The sequence below is a fragment of the Struthio camelus genome, chromosome 11 (genome assembly GCF_040807025.1).
Source record: "Struthio camelus isolate bStrCam1 chromosome 11, bStrCam1.hap1, whole genome shotgun sequence".
NCBI classification, from domain to species: domain Eukaryota; kingdom Metazoa; phylum Chordata; class Aves; order Struthioniformes; family Struthionidae; genus Struthio; species Struthio camelus.
This window is the reverse complement of record NC_090952.1, coordinates 1844330-1862841: the sequence shown is the minus strand read 5'-3', so window position 1 is coordinate 1862841 and position 18512 is coordinate 1844330.

Here is an 18512-nt window from a genome sequence, read left to right as displayed (position 1 = left end):
GGCTCTGGGCAAATCAGCGTCTTCTCCAGGGGAGGACACAGGCTCCCAAGCCAGCCTTGATGCAGCCCAGCAGGTTCCCCCAGGCAGGCTGTCCTTCCTGTGCCAGGCAGGCTGGCGTCCCCCCGGCGTTGGTTCCAAGGTGGCTGTGGGCATGGTGCAGCGCTGGCCATCTGCAGCGAGCAGGGCAGAGGGGTTGGGGGAGAGTAGGGAAGGGGGCAAACCTTGAGTGGTTTGGAGCTGGTAGCAGCAGCACAGTAGGGTGAGGAGGAACGAAAAGCATCCCACCGTTGCAGAAACAGCCCTGACCCAGGGCAGCCCACGAGCCGGGCACTTGCCTGGGAGCTGGTTTCAGCCAGGAATGCTGCAGCCATGGTACCACATCCTGCCCCCCATCACAGCAGCAAGGCAGCCTTCAGTCTCTAGGGACACTGAGGCCCAGAAAAGGGCAGCATGGGGCCACAAACCCCAGCGCAGGGGTCAGAGTGGGGGAATGAACGGTGTTATAACTGCACCTCCATGTCTCCTCCCAGCCAGCTCCAGTAGACGCCAGCCAGGACAGGCACGGACCAACCTCCATGGCCCCGTCACGGTCCCTCCCGCACAGCTGGGAGCCACGCACGACCGGCCGCCGGGCTCTGCGGCAGGCTCCCCGGCAGCGTGGCAGACGTGGGAGAGCAGTGTGACGGGAGCCCGCTGGCGTGCGGCCTGGGAGCACATCCCTCCCTGCTCCTGGAGGATGAGCTAATCCAGGCCAGCTGGGCCCAGCCCCACTTCCCCCACGGCCCCTGCTCCCAGCCCCTGCAGCTGGGGCCTTTCCGCTCCACCACGGCCCCGTTAACCCCCTCCCCGCCGCCCTCCCGCGTCCCCTGCCCTGCCCTGCCGGGGGGGGGGCCCACCACGTCCCCGGGGGCCACCATGCTCCCGTGCCCCTGCCTTTCCCCCCACGGTGCTCCGAGGCCCGAGCTAGGCCAGCCAGGACACAGCCTCCCTCGGCGAGGCCGCCCCGGGACGGAGCCCACGAGGGCAGGCGGTGGGGCCGCGCGCAGGAGGTTTCCCGCAGAGGCTGTGCAGGGGCTGCGCGCGGCAGGGCCGCCGCTCGCGCAGCGCAACAGCGGGCACGCGGCCAGCAGAGCCGGGGCACGGTGGTTCAGCTCCCGCTGCCCAGCGCTGCAGGGGGGCGTCACTGGGACGGCAGGCCCTATTTGGAGAGGAAGTGGTGCTGGAGCAGGCTCAAGGCAGACCCCTGAGGTGCCTGGCCACAGTGAAAGCCCAACGTTGCGTTGTGACCCCCCCCACCCCATGGAGCTAAGCCAGCCCCGGACGCCTTCACACGGCTCCCGGCCCCACGCTGCCAGCGCGGGTGCTGCTAGCCCCGCTCTAGCTGCCTCCACAGCCTGGAGAGGCGCAGGAGCCGAGCCGCTGCTCCGGCCGCAGCCCGGCTCCAGCACCAGGCTTGTAACCAAGGCAACTCCGGCGAGGCAGGAGCACACGCACACCCCGGCCTCAATTTAGAAACTGTGCTACAAAAGCAATTAGCTGCAGGGAAGGCTTCAGCTAAAGGGATGCTCAGGCCCAAAAACTCAACTTGCTGTCACAACACTCAGCATCGCCTCAGCCTGCCACTGTCAGGGGCTGGATGACAGGAGCCCAGACAGCCGGGCCATGTCCCCTCCTCCCCGTACAAAGCGTCCAGCCACAGCCTCTTGGTGACAGAGCTCTTCCCTCTTTTTTTTGCCTTCCTTCACCCCTTTTAAAGCAGTTGTTACTCAACAGCCCTATGCAGACATGCACCTAAACACATCACCCCCCCCCCCCCAGTGCCTGTCGTGTGCCAGCAAGGGGAACTGAGGTGAGCAGAAAAATCCCCCGAGGTGCAGAAAGCTGCAGGAAGGTCAAGGTAGCATGGGCACCCGGCCCTTCACACTGTGATGCTCTCCCAGCTCCAGGCACACACACGCACACTGTGCACGCAGCTTCTCCATGCCCCTCTCTGGCACCTGGCCACGCTGCCCTTCTCCCCCCTAGGGCAGCACCTCTACCAGCACCCGCTGCAGCGGGGGAAAGCACCCAACCCTGCCCTCCACACTGCTCCCACCCCAGCAAGAGCTGGGGAGCCTCAAGGCATCCCCACACCCTCCCTGCCAGCAGAGGAATAACCATTGCCTGCCTTGCCAAAAATAAGGGTTTATTGCCATCATAACTCTTTATTATAAAGATGTATTTACACAGAACAAATCTTTACAGACACAAGAGACATGGTGACCAGCAGGGACCAGCGTCGTTGAGAATAAGGCATCCCCTTTGGTATAAGTTAGTGTTTTATACAAAGACTCCTGGCAGCCACATGAACCCTCACATGGGAGCTGGCTCTCCCGCTGCCCCACAGCTTGGAGCAGGTAGAGGAGCCCAGACCCCCATGAAATGCCCTGGGCAGCCACCCCAGCCTCACGCTGGGCATCCCCTCTTCAGGCCTGCACCAAGACTGCTCAAGGCACAGAGCAGCCTCCATCCATGCCTAAGAGCAAGCCATACCCCCAAACCTCAGGGGTCCCAAGGGGTCTAGGAGAGGTCCCCAGACTAGCCAGAGCCAGGGAGGGAAGGGTAGGCTCAGACACACTGCAGGGTTAGCACCACGAGAATAAATAGACCCACCAAGACCAACCACACACGTGGGAGGCTCACACCAGGGATGGTGCAGGATGAGCAAGGGCGCTTGCCGACCCCTGTGGAGAGCTCCTCCACCCAACAAAGTGCTTTGCGCAAAGGCGCCCAGTCTCAGGCCAGCAGCAGCTCAGCCAGCCTCCCGCAGCAGTGCAAGGGCAGAGCTGCCGTCCTGCATGCCTGTGCCCTGCCTGCGGTGGCTTCAGTGTGCTGAGGACAGCCTGGCTCCCTCCCATGCAGGCATGAGTGGAGCAAGAACCATCTCTGAGCACTGCTCCTGTCCCACGAGAGACAGGAGTGAGGGACCAGAGGCCCCAGTGATAGGCTGCATCTGGGTCACCCTCTCACCCAGCCCCTGGCGCAGCCCCAAGAGGCAGTGAGGGGAGATGGGAGGTGCCAAGGCACCTGCAGCACCAGACAGCTGTGGGATACAGAGCCAGGGGCTGGTGCCACCAGGGACAGCAACAGGGAAGAGGTGACATGAGGTGAGGGCTCACAGGCAGAGCCCAGCACTCGAAGACAAGCAGACCAGGCTATGAAATGCAGATGACGACATGGACATGTCCCATGAGAGCTGGTGGCAACCCTGCAACATAAGCAAAAACAGGCATCAATGAGTGCCCCCTGGCACCATCACCAGCATCCCTGCATCCCACCCAGGTCCCCTGAACCAGTGCCACAGCTTGGCAGCCAGGCTCCACATCCCTCAGCCCCAGCCATCCCCTCACCTGTGTTAGAAGGGCATGGGGCCCTTGTGGGAGAGCCGGGGCCGGGGTCTGCGGTACCTCCGCCAGCCACCTGGCCGATGCCCAGCCCCACGCCGCACACCCCGCGGCTGCACCAGGTTTCGGATGAGGCCCTCCTCCAGATCCTTCCCATCTGGTGCCTGACTCAGCGGCCCTGAGGATGGCAGGAAGAGCATTAGCCAAGAAGGAGCATCTCCCCCAGCACTGGGGGAATTGCCTGGCATTCACAGCCCTCACACCACAGTGCAGCCCAAGCAGGTCTCCCTGCTCCTCATGCAGGATGGAGGCTCTGCAGGGGTAGCATGCCCCACCCTAACCTGTAGCCCATTGCTTCTCCCCCAGGGCACATCTTGTGGCAGGGCTCAGAGATGTTTTTGGAGACCTCCAGGACTCCTGAGCTTGCTGCCCCTCTCTCACATGAGGCACCTCCCCATGCACAGGCCCACCGTTTCTTACCACCTCTCCCCCGGCAGTGGGGGTGAGCCCTGCCAGGCTTCCTCTTCCTTCCCCAGGCTCTCCCATCCCGCAGGGAGCCAGAGGAGGGAGAGCCCCAAGGGCCAGTGCAAGGGCCAGGGCACAGCCAGCCCAACAGCACTCCTGCTTCAGCCATGGCCAGAGGCTGCCCTGCCTCAAAGCAGGCAGGGCCGAGGGCCTTGGCAGCATAGCCCATTTCCTGAATTACCCCCACCAGGAGCCATTCGCCTGCTGAGTGCTTCCTGAGCCGAGCTAGCCAGGCCACCTGCGTGGATGCTGCATGGAGCATGGCCACTTTGTGCAGCTGCTGCCACCAGCATCTCCAGAGGGCACAGAGCAGCCATACCCTGGGCTCCAGGCCCCTGCTGCCTCCTGGTACCCCCTGCCCACCCCAAGGATCCTCACGGATCCTCAGTTTCCTCTTTACCCCCAGCGAGGGGCACAGTCCAAAGCAGACATGTCACACCTACACTCTTCAGCTCCTCTCCCCCAGGCAGCACCCATCTCCCTGCATCCTGCTGCCTCCTGCTCTGCAGCCCTCCCACCCCACCACAGCAACTCGCGAGTTGCATGCTCCAACATCAGCACGCAGGTCCCAGCACTACCAGTCCTGCAGTCAGCACGTGGGTCCCAGTGGCCTGCCCACCCCACCAAGCTGCGATGCTCCAGTAACCCAGGAGGATGGGCACACCAGCACTGCAGGGGCTCCACACCCTGCTCTCTCTGGCTGGCATCAGGGGCTGCACACCCCCTCCCCATCCCAGAACATCTTAGCTCAGACTCCCACCCCATCCCAAACCCAGTACTGCTGTGGACAGGGTGGTGAGGCCCCTGTAGCTCCATCTCCAGTTGCCACAACCCTGGCTGTGCCCCCACCCCAGGCTGTCACCTGAGGCAGTTGCACCAGGCAGGCCATGCCCCAGCTCTCCAGGGGGGAGAAGGCTCTCCAGCCTTCCTCAGGCTGTTGTTTTGCTCTGCTATATGGTGGACAGGGTGAGGTTTGTTGCCACCATGAAAAGCGCTTTGTCCATGCTGGGCAGAGGGGGAAGGAAAAGCAGCCATTCCCTGTCAACAAGGGCACCATCGGAGAGGTGCCGGGCAACTCCAAGCGCTGCAAGGCCAACATGGAGCCTGTCCCCATTCAAGCCCCTCTTCCCAGGGAACGGGCTGCCTCCACCTGCCCGTTATGGGCTCAGCTGGCCCCGAGACACAGCTCAGTCCCTGCTGGACCCCCAGCCCAGCCCGAGCCTGGCACCTCCAGGGCACTCCCTGCACCCTAGCGACCTGTCCACACCGAAAACCTGCCAGGCACCGTGGGGTCCTGCCCCGCGACGGGTTGCAGGGTCCCGGGACGGAGCAGCCAGGCAGCAACGGACAAGAGCAGGCACCGAGCGATGCGGAGGGGACCCAGGGGAGGTGCCGGGGGCTGCAGCAGGGCAGCCGGCCGCTCCGCCGCCGCTCCGAGCCCCCGCACGGCACCGGCCGCGCAGCCGCCGGGGGCACCGGCCCGCGCCCCCTCGCCCCGTCCCCGGCGGAGCTGGCCGCCAGGCCGCGGCGCCCCGACGGCGCGGCCGGGGCCAGCCCGCTGCCGGCGCCCCGCACTCACCCGCGGAGCCGGTGGCCAGGGCGAGCCAGAGAAGGAGCAACGCCAGGAACCAGCGCCGCGCACCCATGGTCCGCCGGGGCTCGCCGGGGCTCGGCGCGGCGCGGCGGCGGCGGTGGCGGCCCCGCTCCGGGCCGCCGCATTTGTAGGCGGCGAGAGGCTGGCCCGGCCCCGCCGCCCGCCCGGTCATGTGGCGCCCGGCCCGGGGGGGCTCGGCTGCACGCCCCGCCCCGCGCTAGCCCGGCCCCGGGCGCCGGGAGCCGCCGGGCTGCCGCCCGCATCCGCCCGGCCTGGCCCCGGGCCGCGGGGACTCCCCTCCCGAGCTGGCCCCGGTCCTGGACATCTCCCCCGCGTGTCCCGGCCCGGGCCACTGGGAGCCCCTACCTGGCCTGGCCTGGGAACCCTCCTGACATGGCCCCGGCAGCCCCGGGGTGCCGGCATCGGCCCCGGCCTGGCCCCAGGTGCTGGGGTTTCCCCCAGCCCGGCCCAGGAACACCAGGCTGCCCTCCCCGCCTGGCCCTGGCACCCCAGCACTGCCTCCTGGCCCGGCCCGGGGTGCTGCCATCCCCCCCGCCTGGCCCTGAGGTGCTGCCGTCCCCCCGCCATCCCGCCCCCAGCACCCCGTGTCCTGGTGGTCCCCCCCCCGCCTGGCCCTGAGGTGCTGCCATCTCGCCCCCCGGACCCCGTGTCCTGGTGGTCCCCCCCCAGCCTGGCCCTGAGGTGCTGCCGTCCCCCCGCCAGCCCGCCCCCAGGACCCCGTGTCCTGGTGGTCCCCCCCCAGCCTGGCCCTGAGGTGCTGCCGTCCCCCCGCCATCCCGCCCCCAGCACCCCGTGTCCTGGTGGTCCCCCCCCGCCTGGCCCTGAGGTGCTGCCGTCCCCCCGCCATCCCGCCCCCAGCACCCCGTGTCCTGGTGGTCCCCCCCCAGCCTGGCCCTGAGGTGCTGCCGTCCCCCCGCCATCCCGCCCCCAGCACCCCGTGTCCTGGTGGTCCCCCCCCAGCCTGGCCCTGAGGTGCTGCCGTCCCCCCGCCAGCCCGCCCCCAGGACCCTGTGTCCTGGTGGTCCCCCCCCCGCCTGGCCCTGAGGTGCTGCCATCCCGCCCCCAGCACCCCGTGTCCTGGTGGTCCCCCCCCAGCCTGGCCCTGAGGTGCTGCCGTCCCCCCGCCATCCCGCCCCCAGCACCCCGTGTCCTGGTGGTCCCCCCCCGCCTGGCCCTGAGGTGCTGCCGTCCCCCCGCCAGCCCGCCCCCAGGACCCCGTGTCCTGGTGGTCCCCCCCCAGCCTGGCCCTGAGGTGCTGCCGTCCCCCCGCCATCCCACCCCCAGGACCCCGTGTCCTGGTGGTCCCCCCCCAGCCTGGCCCTGAGGTGCTGCCGTCCCCCCGCCATCCCGCCCCCAGCACCCCGTGTCCTGGTGGTCCCCCCCCAGCCTGGCCCTGAGGTGCTGCCGTCCCCCCGCCAGCCCGCCCCCAGGACCCTGTGTCCTGGTGGTCCCCCCCCCGCCTGGCCCTGAGGTGCTGCCATCCCGCCCCCAGCACCCCGTGTCCTGGTGGTCCCCCCCCAGCCTGGCCCTGAGGTGCTGCCGTCCCCCCGCCATCCCGCCCCCAGCACCCCGTGTCCTGGTGGTCCCCCCCTGCCTGGCCCTGAGGTGCTGCCGTCCCCCCGCCAGCCCGCCCCCAGGACCCCGTGTCCTGGTGGTCCCCCCCCAGCCTGGCCCTGAGGTGCTGCCGTCCCCCCGCCATCCCACCCCCAGGACCCCGTGTCCTGGTGGTCCCCCCCCAGCCTGGCCCTGAGGTGCTGCCGTCCCCCCGCCATCCCGCCCCCAGCACCCCGTGTCCTGGTGGTCCCCCCCCAGCCTGGCCCTGAGGTGCTGCCGTCCCCCCGCCATCTCGCCCCCCGGACCCCGTGTCCTGGTGGTCCCCCCCCAGCCTGGCCCTGAGGTGCTGCCGTCCCCCCGCCATCCCGCCCCCAGCACCCCGTGTCCTGGTGGTCCCCCCCCAGCCTGGCCCTGAGGTGCTGCCGTCCCCCCGCCATCCCGCCCCCAGCACCCCGTGTCCTGGTGGTCCCCCCTCCCAGCCTGGCCCTGAGGTGCTGCCGTCCCCCCGCCAGCCCACCCCCAGCACCCCGTGTCCTGGTGGTCCCCCCCCAGCCTGGCCCTGAGGTGCTGCCGTCCCCCCGCCAGCCCGCCCCCAGGACCCTGTGTCCTGGTGGTCCCCCCCCCGCCTGGCCCTGAGGTGCTGCCATCCCGCCCCCAGGACCCCGTGTCCTGGTGGTCCCCCCCCAGCCTGGCCCTGAGGTGCTGCCGTCCCCCCACCATCTCGCCCCCAGCACCCCGTGTCCTGGTGGTCCCCCCCCAGCCTGGCCCTGAGGTGCTGCCGTCCCCCCGCCAGCCCGCCCCCAGGACCCCGTGTCCTGGTGGTCCCCCCCCAGCCTGGCCCTGAGGTGCTGCCGTCCCCCCGCCATCCCGCCCCCAGGACCCCGTGTCCTGGTGGTCCCCCCCCCGCCTGGCCCTGAGGTGCTGCCGTCCCCCCGCCATCCCGCCCCCAGCACCCCGTGTCCTGGTGGTCCCCCCCCAGCCTGGCCCTGAGGTGCTGCCATCTCGCCCCCAGGACCCCGTGTCCTGGTGGTCCCTCCCCGCCTGGCCCTGGCACCCCAGCACTGCTGCCAGCCTGGCCAGGGAGTGATAGCCGGCGGGGGGGGCCTGGGCACCGCGTTCATCTGTGCGGGTACAGACAGACGGACTGCTGGGCTGGGCGCTTTCACCCCCAGCTCCCAGCAGCACAGGCCAAAGCAGGGTCGCGGAGCAGTTGCGAGCACTACAGGTGGCTGCGCCCAGCGCCCGCCACGCACCCGGGCATGTCTGCGCGCTGAGGCCTGGGCTCCGGGCGCGAGCGTCACGTGGCCTGGCTGCCATGCGAGCGCCGAGAGCCCGTGGCAGCGCTCCTAATTGAGCCCAGGTGGCCAGGGCTAGCCAGGAGCCCAGCCAGCCTCGGTGTCATGGCAATTGCTGGTGGTAAACACAGAAGCACACCGAGCCAGTAGGATGTCTTGCATTGAAACGGGTGTTTCGTGAGTTTGCCCCTTGCTTGCTCAAAAGGCTGCGACGCCTGTGGGACGTGGCGGGCAGGCGCTGCGCCTCCGGCCCAGGCGGCAGCTCCCCCTCGCCTGTGCCTGCCGGAGCCCGAGTCGCTCAGGTGACGCTCGGGGGCCCGAGCTGGCAAAGACTGCCCCCGAGCAGTGGGGCTGAGCCGCTGCCTGTCTTGCTGCGGGGCTGCCTGGCTCTTGCCCGCTCCCCCGCTTGCCTGCGGCCTTTCGCCGAGCCGGTTGGATTAATTAATCCTGCAGAAACCAGGATAAATCCTGCAGCGCCCAGGATAAATGCCTGCGTGGCTGGGGCAAGTGGCCCAGGTTTTGGGGGGGGAGCAGGGCCGTCTGGCGGGCAGCCTTTGTGACTCGACGCCGAGCTGGGGAGCCTTGCGGGCAGAGGTGGGGGGGGCATCGGCACGCCCCGGCTGCGCGCTGGGGGGCCAGGCTGCCCGGCAGTGCCGACCCCACAGGCGCTCAGCAGAAACTAGGATTTACGCTTTGGCAACATGGTGCTCGGGGGGGGGGGGGGAGGAAATGCTTGTGCAGGTCCCTCTGGAGACCCCGGCTGACAGCCTCCCCCCAGCGAACCTGGCGGGGGGGGTCGTATCTTCCCTCTGCTGATGAGCCTATTCCAATTTCAGTTGGGGCGGGGCGGGGAGCTGCTCCTCTGCGCGCGGTGCGGTGCGGGGCAGAGCTGCGCCCCAGGCAGCCGGGGGGGGGGGGGCGCTGTCCAGGGCCGGGCGGCCGAATGGGAGGGAACAGAGGGACTGAGGGGGGCGCAGTAGCGGTGGGGGGCTGCATGGGGGGCAGTACGGGGGGGGCTGTGGGGGTGGAGTAGGGGTATGTGGGATGTATGTGGGGCAGTGGGGGTGGGGGGCTGCGTGTGGGGCAGTGGGTGTGGAGGGGCTGCGTGTGGGGCAGTGGGTGTGGGGGGCTGCGTGTGGGGCAGGGAGTGTGGGGGGGGCTGCGTGTGGGGCAGTGGGGGTGGGGGGGATGCTTGGGGGGCAGTGGGTGTGTGTGGGGCTGTGTGGGGGGCAGTGGGGGTGGGGGGGCTGCGTGTGGGGCAGTGTGTGTGTGTGGGGCTGCGTGTGGGGCAGTGAGGGTGGAGGGCTGCGTGGGGGGCAGTGGGTGTGTGTGGGGCTGCGTGTGGGGCAGGGGGTGTGTGGGGGGGCTGCGTGGGGGGCAGTGTGTGTGTGTGGGGCTGCGTGTGGGGCAGTGAGGGTGGAGGGCTGCTTGGGGGGCAGTGGGGGTGTGTGGGGCTGTGTGGGGGGCAGTGGGGGTGGAGGGCTGCGTGTGGGTCAGTGGGTGTGTGTGGGGCTGCGTGTGGGGCAGTGGGGGTGTGTGGGGCTGCGTGGGGGGCAGTGTGTGTGTGTGGGGCTGCGTGTGGGTCAGTGGGGGTGTGTGGGGCTGTGTGTGGGTCAGTGTGTGTGTGTGGGGCTGCATGTGGGTCAGTGGGGGTGTGTGGGGCTGCGTGGGGGGCAGTGTGTGTGTGTGGGGCTGCGTGTGGGTCAGTGGGGGTGTGGGGGGTTGCGTGTGGGTCAGTGGGGGTGTGTGGGGCTGCGTGGGGGGCAGTGTGTGTGTGTGGGGCTGCGTGTGGGTCAGTGGGGGTGTGTGGGGCTGCGTGGGGGGCAGTGTGTGTGTGTGGGGCTGTGTGGGGGGCAGTGGGGGTGGAGGGCTGCGTGTGGGGCAGTGGGTGTGGGGGGCTGCGTGTGGGGCAGGGAGTGTGTGTGGGGCTGCGTGTGGGGCAGTGGGGGTGGGGGGGATGCTTGGGGGGCAGTGGGTGTGTGTGGGGCTGCGTGGGGGGCAGTGTGTGTGTGTGGGGCTGCGTGTGGGTCAGTGGCGGTGTGGGGGGCTGCGTGGGGGGCAGTGTGTGTGTGTGGGGCTGCGTGTGGGTCAGTGGGGGTGTGTGGGGCTGTGTGTGGGTCAGTGTGTGTGTGTGGGGCTGCATGTGGGTCAGTGGGGGTGTGTGGGGCTGCGTGGGGGGCAGTGTGTGTGTGTGGGGCTGCGTGTGGGTCAGTGGGGGTGTGGGGGGTTGCGTGTGGGTCAGTGGGGGTGTGTGGGGCTGCGTGGGGGGCAGTGTGTGTGTGTGGGGCTGTGTGGGGGGCAGTGGGGGTGGAGGGCTGCGTGTGGGTCAGTGGGTGTGTGTGGGGCTGTGGGGGGGCAGTGGTGTGGGGGGCTGTGGGGGGGGCAGTGGGTGTCTGTGGGGCTGTGGGGGGGCAGTGGTGTGGGGGGCTGTGGGGGGGGCAGTGGGGGTATGTGGGACTGCGTGTAGGGCAGTGGGTGTGTGTGGGGCTGCGTGTGGGGCAGTGTGTGTGTGTGGGGCTGCGTGTGGGTCAGTGGGGGTGGGGGGCTGCGTGTGGGGCAGTGGGGGTGTGTGGGGTTGCGTGTGGGGCAGTGGGGGTGTGTGGGGCTGCGTGTGGGTCAGTGGGAGTGTGGGGGGTTGCGTGTGGGTCAGTGGCGGTGTGGGGGGCTGCATGGGGGGCAGTGTGTGTGTGTGGGGCTGTGTGTGGGGCAGTGTGTGTGTGTGGGGCTGCGTGTGGGTCAGTGGGGGTGTGCGGGGCTGCGTGGGGGGGCAGTGTGTGTGTGGGGGGCTGCGTGGGGGGCAGTGTGTGTGTGGGGGGCTGTGTGTGGGGCAGTGTGTGTGTGTGGGGCTGCGTGTGGGTCAGTGGGGGTGTGGGGCGTTGCGTGTGGGTCAGTGGCGGTGTGGGGGGCTGCGTGGGGGGCAGTGTGTGTGTGGGGGGCTGCGTGTGGGTCAGTGGGGGTGTGTGGGGCTGTGTGTGGGGCAGTGTGTGTGTGTGGGGCTGCGTGGGGGTCAGTGGGGGTGTGTGGGGCTGCGTGGGGGGCAGTGGGTTCCCTGGAGGGCGCTCGGCGGCCCAGGCTGCGGCAGCCTCGCGGAGCGCGGGGCGACCCGGCCGCCCCCTCGCGCGGCCTCGGCGCAGACCAGGCCGGGCGCCACGCGCTGAGCGCCCGGCCGCCGGCGCCACCACCTCCCAGGCAGAGCCGGCGCCCAGAGCCGGCGTTTCCACGCGCCGCCGTCAGGCAGCCGCAGCGTCCGGGGCCACAAATGCGCCGTTGGCGCAGCTTCGGCAGGAATCACCAACGGTCGCTGACACCGACCCGCGGCCACGCCTGCCTGGTTGCGGTTTAGTACTGCGCTGCCCGCTGCGCTGGCCTGTTCGGCCTCCCCCCAGGCCGCGGGCGCGTGCATGGCGACCTGGCCCCCGGCTGCAGTAGCCCTGCCACGAAGCTGACACCCTCCGGCCTCCCCCTCGTCCCTGCAGTGTGCTGTGGCACCCGCCGCCGCAGCCCGCCGGGCCCGCCTGCTCCTCAGACGCTGGCAGCTTTGCCCGCACCCTCCGGCTGCCTGCGTGAGCGGTTGTAGGGCAGCTCCTTGCCCCCCCAAGCCCCGCGCACCCCTAGAGCGCGAGGGGGAGGGGCCAGGCAGCTCGGTGCACTGCCGACAGGGCTGGGGGCTTCTGCGCCCAGTGATGTGGGCTGCAAGGCTGCCCGCCGCCTGGGGTGCAGGCCCCGCCATGGCACCGTGTCCCGCGGTGGCTGTGCCTACCATGGCGGGAGTTGCCGGTTGCGCCGGCACAGGGGATTTTCTCCGGCTCCCTGCATTCCTTCCACGCTGCTTCCGCATTCCTGCGTCTTCGGCCCTTTCTGCCTCTCTCCCTTGCATCCTGTTTGCTGGAGTGCGTTGCCCCAGCTTGAGTCACCCGATGGCTTCTGCAGGTGACGGAAGGCTAACAATAGCCCACAAAGGGAGGATGTCTCCCCTCCACGCACTCCCCAACACCTTCCTCCGATGGGTCTTCGAGGAAACCGCTAATGGGAGAGAAGGGCCCCACCGGACATGCACCTTCCGATGAGTTTTGTCCTGTTTACGCTTGTTTGTTTGGAGTGGGGAGGGAAGGGGGAGCTGCCCGAGGAACAGCACGCCTCGGCACATAGCCTAGGACCCCCCAGGGGCTGTGGAGTCCTCGCTGGGGCTCGGGCTGCAATACTAGCCCCAAAGAACAGGTGCTGTCCTGTCATGCCTGGGACAAGTGTTGCAGCACTCAGCGAGGAGGAGGCGGGATGCGCAGCCAGGAGGCAAGTCCAGGACGCAGGGCTCACAGCAGGCCCATGACACATCTGCAGTGTGCCATGGCAGCCCCATCCCTCAGCCCCATCAGACACGAGAGTGGCTTTGGGGACAGCGGTGGAGAGGGGAGCTCTTGGCATTGCACCATTAAGCTCAGGGCTTAGGAATAACAGGCAGTGAGGTGAGGATTGCTGGGGGACATCCCTGTCACCCTGCAGGCCCTTCACTAGGTGGGGCCATCCCCAGCGCAGCTGGGAGATGCAGCCCTGCAGTGGGCAACAGCCAGGGATGGCGGCAAAGCAGTGAGGTGACGGGGCAGCAGGGCCCCGGCCACTGCCGAAGGCTCAGCGAGTGCTGAGCTTGTACCCACACCGGGCAGGGACCAGGCCTGGAGAGAAGGGGAAGGAAGCATCCGCACATTTCACTAATTACCAGGATGGAAGTAAACCTCAGCCCGGCTGTTGCCATGGCAATTGCATTTCATATCATTGAGAAACTTTTGTTGCCATAACAATTACAGGCAGCTTTGGTGTCACTCTGTGTGTGTATGTGTCCAGTTCTCCTGGGCTCTGCCCATCCCCACTGCTCTGGGCAGCTGGGGCAGAGGATTCCCCACCACCACCCCCTTCTGTGGCTCATCCAGCTGCATGCTGAGCAAGTGACTGTGGGGCAAAGAGCAGGCGTTATGTTCCTGCCTGGGGCACTGGCAGCCCGAGGTCCTTCGTGACATGAATGTGTCAGGTCTCAGCTTGCACAGAGGCATGTGAGAGATTGGGGGGCAGGGAGCAGTGGGAGGATGGAGGTGAGACCAGCAGGTGTTCCTGCACCTCGGCCTCCTGCTCTGGAAGTGCTCTGGCAGGACCAGTCCCTGGGAGCCAGCGATGGGCTGGGGTTTGATTTGCCACCCCATAACTAGCAGGACCGTGGGTCCCCCAGAAGCATGGCTGGGAGAGTGTTGTCACTGGCATGGTGTGGCAGGGGGACATCGCCTTGCATCTGTCACCCACAGAGTGGGTCCGGGACCTGTGGGGACAGGGGAGGTGAAGGGTCCATGTGAAGGCTCCACAGCGAGGTCATGGTGCCACCTCGTGGTGAGCAGGAGCTCAGTGACACAGCGACTATCCCCACAGTGGCACAGTTGCACCAACACTGCATGGGCCAGTCTGTCCCTGCGGTGGCACAGCCAGACAGTCCCTGCAGCGGTGCAGCCAGATTGTCCGTACATGGGCCAGATGGCCACTGGGGTGGCACAACTGCACAGTCCCTGTGTGGGCATGATGGTGGGCCACCTCCAGTGCTGGGGCCAGGCTGCTCCCCAGCCTTAGGGCAAAATAAAGCTTTCCCCACCCCACTGTAGGGCTGCTCCCAGGCCCCACAAGCATGTGCAAGCAGTTCATGGAGCCCTGCATCCCAGTGTGTCTTAGGCATGCTGCAGTACCCTGGAGCCAACTGACTGGGGTCACGGCAGCAAGCACCATATCTGGAGTTCCTGAAACATTTCCATGGCAATGGAGAGCTCATTTTTGTCTCTCCATCCCTCAGGGCTTTGCAAGGAGCTGAGACATGAAATCCCAGCATCACCGGCCCAACGCTGAAACCAGCATCCACAGGGCGAGTGGAGCTCTGGCGGGGGGACAACAGCAAGGAAGAGACAACGTGGCGGTGTGGGAATGGGCCAACGTGGCCAGGGGAGAAGCAGGTGCTGTCCCACATCTCTCTCACTGTATTTCTATGCAGGTGATATAAAGCACAGGGATTTCCACCCTGTTTGGTTCAGTGCCTTGCTTTCCCAGGGCTGAAGCCCCAAGACAATGGAGGTGGGCTTGAGGGGGGGCAGAATGCTTACGAGACAGTGAAAAAGTGGCAAGTTTGACCCAGGGAGAGCAGCTACCAGGGCCCAGAATGAGGGTGGCCAGTTTTCAGAGCACACGGAGACATCCCAGCAGGGAGAGACAACCGTTGCCTCTCTCAGCTTCTGCCTGCAGCTGGGGCCTGGGCATGAGGCTGCGCCCACGTCCTGCGGGGTGGGGGCACCGAGGTGGGACGTGTCTGATGGGCAGCCTCACATCTGTGCTCTCTCAGGGAGGCTCCCCGTGGCTGCTCAGTGCCGGCTCTCCTTTGAGCCACACGAGGTGGAGCTCCATCTCCCAAATCCCTTCCATGGAAGAGAAGGGCTTGCGGACGTTTCTTCCTGCCTAGCAGCAGAAACATCACCCTGCAAAGCACCAAACTGCCAAAGGAGGCATTTTCCCTAGTGCTCCAGCTCTTCCCACTGCCTCTCACCTGGGCAGACGGTGCAGTATGTGCCATACGTGCACCTTGGCTGAGCACCAACTACTCCAGCACCCGCCAGAGTCCACCAGCCCGCGTGGTCCTGGGGTGGGGGGGGGGGGGTCAGCCAGCAAGCACCAGGCTCACAGTTGCAGCAGGTTCACAGTTGCTACAGCCCCGTGGACCTGTGAGGATCTCAGCCCCACAGAGCGGGGCAGGGAGACAGGCCTAGGGCAGCCACGGTGCTGAGCCGTGCGTGTCCTGATGCTCGGCCGTTCCCATACTTGGCCTCCGCTTGGCAGGCTCCTTCCCATGTTCGCTGTCCTGGTGCCGCAAGCTTCTCCATCCCAGGGAACAAGACCAGTTGCCCCCAAAATCCAACATCTGGAGAGGCAGGCTGTGCTATTTCCTTTAGCGTTCGTTCACACAACAAAGCCAACAGCTGGCGGGGACGGGATGCGCTGGCTGCCCCAGGCCGACAGAGGCCAGTGTGGGAGCCCCCACCAAAAGCACCATTCCTAAAGCCCAGCTCAAAGCCACACTCGTGGTGTGGGGTGGGGTACTGGGATTTCAGGATAGCGCCTCAGAGATGCGCTATCTCTGCGCCGCAGAGATGAGAGGGGAAGGGGCAGGTTGGTCTGTACATGTCAGAAAATGCCGCGAGCCACATGCCATTTCCATTAAGAACCTCGAAGGATAACACAGAAGTGCCGCCACATTAAATGGATTAAAAATTGGCTGTCTGACAGGTCATAAAATGCTATTGTGAACGGGAAGAATCTCTGAGTGGATCCATTTCTCCCAGCACTGGCCTGACTATTCAATATCACGCCTGCGCCTAGGGGGAGGAAGTGGAGAGCTCGCGTGAGATGTGCTGGAGCATGCTGGGCCCTGCGGCAGGGACCTGCAGCATTTGGGAGAGAAGCCCGGTGTTAGAGACGGCCCCAAGGGAGGTGTCTAGACAGGCAGAAGGCTTGCAGGATGGAGGGGAGAGGATACTGAAGGGATGGCGGGCTGTAGCAGGGCTGGACCCAGCTTCCCATGGAGCCAGGAGAGTCTAGGAGCCAGCCTGGCTCCTCACTTGGGCAGATAAATTTTCTTGGCTCTGTAGAGGGCTTTATATCCTCTTGGCTACAGAGGGATCTAAACCTGGGTATCCCCCACCTGCTCCAGTGGTGTGGCCCTTGGGCTGCTGTGTATGCATGTATTTGTCTGTAGAGCACTTATTTATTTACTGTAGGACCTTCCTACTGCTTATACCATCGTAGTAGCTGAGCTAAAGGGACTAAGCCTCCAGGTGACACAAGCCTTGCCGCAGGCCAGAGGACCCAGCTTCCTGCCTGTACATCTGGTTCCCAGGCACTCCATCTTCTCAGTTTCCATGAACACCCATGTCCTGCCAGGCAGTTCTGTGCAGGGCTCCCAAAAAAGGGTCCCATTGCCATACGACATGTCAGAAGACTCCTTCCTCCATGCCCACTTGTCCTGTCCTCCAATGCTCCCAGGAAAGCCATTTCTAGGAAAGACCTGCCCTCCTTAGGTTCAGGTCCTGATCTTTCACTGTCAGCCTCACTCCACCTTTCGGATCTGCCTTGCAAGTCATCCAGCACTGGCGCACGTGTGAGGATTTGCTGCTACAGCAGCGAGATCATCCCACCGTTCCCCCAGTGCCTGTCAACTGCTGTCAACCTGCCTCCCTCCCCTGTTCTACATCTGGCTCAGTGGTATCTGTATTTTGTCCTCCTCCAGACCTGTGTTTGTGCCGTGTTTACCTGGCTGCACAGTGAGAAAGAGCCCCAGGAAGCGCCAGTGGTTGGACGGCTGTGATGGGCAGGCCATGAAAGTGATGCTGTACTGTGTCCCTCCTGCAATGTAGCAGGCCCATGAGACGTCCTGCACTTTGGAAAGGAACTTTGAAAGCTGCGAAAAACTGCAAGCAGCTTTCCAGTGGGGACTCCTCTATGCCCAGCTGCCCTGAACATGGGTGGGCTGGCACTGTACTCTTCACACTCACAGGTCCATGTCTCACCCTGTAATAGGCAGTTCTGCCATCTACAAGGCCAAATAGAGACTACACCAAAGATAGGCCAGCCTGTCCTTCAGCCGGGCTTTCTCTTTAATAATCACAGAGAAGTCATTAATTCTGTTAGAGGAAATATGCGTGCAAGAAAAGTGACTGGGCTTGGGATCAAGGCTCTTTTTTACTAATATTGGCTACTTATCAAAGTAAAGGCTGCAGCAGTCCTGAGCTCCCAGCCCCTTGGCTTAACAGGATGAAGAGCAGATCCCAGAGAGCTCATCCTGTGGAAACCACATCCAGCACAGCCCTTGGACGTGGCTGTTGGTCCCTGAGCCATGCTATTGGTATGCATGTACAGTGAGGTACTGCTGCCTGCACTGAATAGCTCAGTCTGTTAGCCAACGAGACGCTCCTGGCCTTCGATATGCTATCACCGGACATGCCTCTGATCTTGTAAGGCTGCTTGATGCTAAAATATTGCCATCATCTACTTTAGCAGCTTTTCGAACCCAGCACACTAATGCACTCGGAATTGATTATTCCTATTATTCCATTAGCAAAACTGTGTGCTCTCACTGGTGTTGAAGTTATCATGCACTTACATACAAGGCCTTACATATATTTCTGCTACCCAGCATCTCTCACCCAGATGCTAGAGTTGGCTTGAAAAGTTTGGCTAGGTCTCTGCAAAGTCCACTTCTTTTTCCATATAATGGCAGTGGCTAAAAGCCTGAATGCAAACACCACGTGTAGGGTAGCCCCATCCCTTCAAGCTCCAGCCTTTCCTTTTGAGCACCGTCACGGGGTACCATGCTTGTCTGCAGGCTGTCAGGCTCTTGTGGAGAGTGGACTCGCAGTACTGTATTCTGGCAGACACCCCAGTGTGGTGCAGCTGTGCGGCTGCCGGCTGGCCACATGTGGCTGGCGGGCTCTCTGCTGACCACACACTCATCACACGCACAACATGCATGTCGCCCAGCTCTGTGTGCCATCGCTGTCCTCAGCAGCTGTCTGCATACGTCTCTTCCTTCCGAGTATTCCTCTGCAAGCCATCTCCAGCTCTGTCCCTACCCCTGCTCTGCACTGGGGCACTGGCTTACTATGCACTTGGCTGCGTGACGGTCACCCCAAAAAGTGTCATGGGGCCTCATTAAGCCTCCTGAGGCTCTTGTCCCTCTTCCTGGCCTATCACAGATTCCTTAATCTTCTTAAGATTTGACAAGCCTTAGAGTTCTGGTGTTACAGCAATAAGGCACTCCAGGCTCCCTGCTAGGGCACAGTGAGAAAGATTCTCCCGGGCTTTGGGACAGGGCATGCTGCGTCTGTGTGCGCTGAGCACAGACCTTCTCTTGCTTTGCTTTCCATCTCACCCAGCCCCGTTGCAATTTTGCAGGCTGTCCCTGTTGCAACTGCACGACCAGGTGTCAAGTGCATGGGGGCCCTGATACTGTGAGTTTGGCAGGAGCGCACTGACAGAGCTGTTCCTGCCCATCACCAACTCTCCTCTGCTGGTGCATTCATCCTACAAGATGGGAGCCACCAGGACCCCGACATACAGCCAGATGAC